The sequence below is a fragment of the Mus caroli genome, chromosome 9 (assembly GCF_900094665.2).
Source record: "Mus caroli chromosome 9, CAROLI_EIJ_v1.1, whole genome shotgun sequence".
Taxonomy (NCBI): domain Eukaryota; kingdom Metazoa; phylum Chordata; class Mammalia; order Rodentia; family Muridae; genus Mus; species Mus caroli.
The window spans coordinates 84,894,151-84,895,994 of NC_034578.1; positions in this window are offsets into that span (position 1 = coordinate 84,894,151).

Sequence of the window (1,844 nt, forward strand, 5' to 3'; positions counted from 1 at the left end):
TTACACATAGATGTAATGTATAATACAGGGTATGAGTAGTCTTATTATTTTTATTTTTCCCTTAAACAACAATTGGTAAGGGGGCAATTTTTAAGGTGTGAAGATCTGGAAAGGCTCCTGGGAAGATACTTGTACAAACAGCAGTTATCTCTCTAGTTTCAGAATAAAGCATTAGGCAGTTAAAATGCCTAATGTTTCCCCTTAATTTACCCCATCTCCTAGCATACCCTATTTTATACAGGAATCTGAGGTAGTAAGTCCCAGTTTGCACATACTTTTAAAAGGCAAATGTCTCCCCTAGAACACTTAGCAATCCTCCTGCCTCAGCTTCCCAGGACTGGGATTGCAGCCAAGAGACAAAATGCCCAGCTNGTCTAGAATCCTGGTACAAAATGTAAAGCACATTTTAACGAGCTTAGTTCCACCACCTACACAGATGGAACAGATGAGGAAGAGAAGGCTAATAATAGCAAACTCTACCCCTAGAAGCCAGACCCACTATTCAGACTCATCACAGGAGCTACATTTAAAAAAANGAAAAAATGCCCCCCTCAGCCTCATATCATTGAAGTATTTAAGATAATCGTATTTTACANTTTTACTCTTAATAACATCTTTCTCCCTACAACCTATCACTATATACCAACATCTTAATATAAAATCTATACAAAAAGGTAATGCTATCTTTCAAGTCTTAAAGAGATGTAGATTAATTCACTCATGAGAAAGTAATTTTTTTAGGTCTGATGTTTAAAAGTTACTTTCAGCCTGTTGGTAGTGCTGCACACCTTTCGTTCCAGCACAAGGGATGCCAGCCTCCTCTCCCAATACAAACAAAAGTTACTTTCCTATTTAACCTTTTTTTGAGGTAAAATCTCCATTTGGAAGAAACCTCCATTAGAGAAAAAAACCCAAGAACTACATGTAACCTTAATCAGTGGCTCAAGTATAAACAACTCCCTGGGTAAAATAAACTACCACCATCAAGTCTTTCTCATCTCATGTTAGCACCAGAAAGGTTAAGTATTTCACATTTGTTGACAAACTAAAATCTGTCATCATATTAGGTGTGATTAATAAAAATTGCCTGGCAATAGATAATGGAACAACTCACCTGCTTATGGTACTAAACTGGAAAAGGCACTTATAATCTAATATTTGCTTTTTACAGTTTTTAACAATTGTCTTTTTAGTTATATCTTAAACAAGTAAAATACTAAACAGCTAATTTCCCTAGTGTTTACTGTATTACTTCAGGTGCTTAAATATCTACTTTAACTTTGCAGTTAAAATATTTAACACAAAAATACTTTGAAGGTTTTTACAGTTCTAACCCTCTCAGTATTTCCTACAACTTAAGCACNTGAGTCAGGTGGGATGGTAGCCTATAAAATCCAAGAATTAGGAAACAGAAGCTNGAGGACTGCCACAAGTCTGAGGACACTATGGTCTACATAGTGATTTTGTCCACCAATTGACAAGCCCAAGGGGGGGGGGGAGCACTTTGACATGGCACCTAAAACTACCATGTAATTAGGCTTCTGGTGTACAATATACAAAGTGTATTGGCTCACAACTGTGGAGCATGGTGTGGGAGTTCAGGGTGGAGACCTTTATAGCAAAGATCCCAACACCACCAGGTCCTCAAGATGAAGGCACAATTTACTTAAAATTATTTAATTATTTACTTAAATGCATGGCATGTTGGACAAATCTCAGGTTTCTCTCCTTTCCTTAACTATTTAATGAAATACATAGAACTGTTTTCAAAATGAATAGGGTTTAACACATGAACTGCCAGAAAATAGGTCATCAGCAATAATTTAAGTGAATCTGACTGAAGA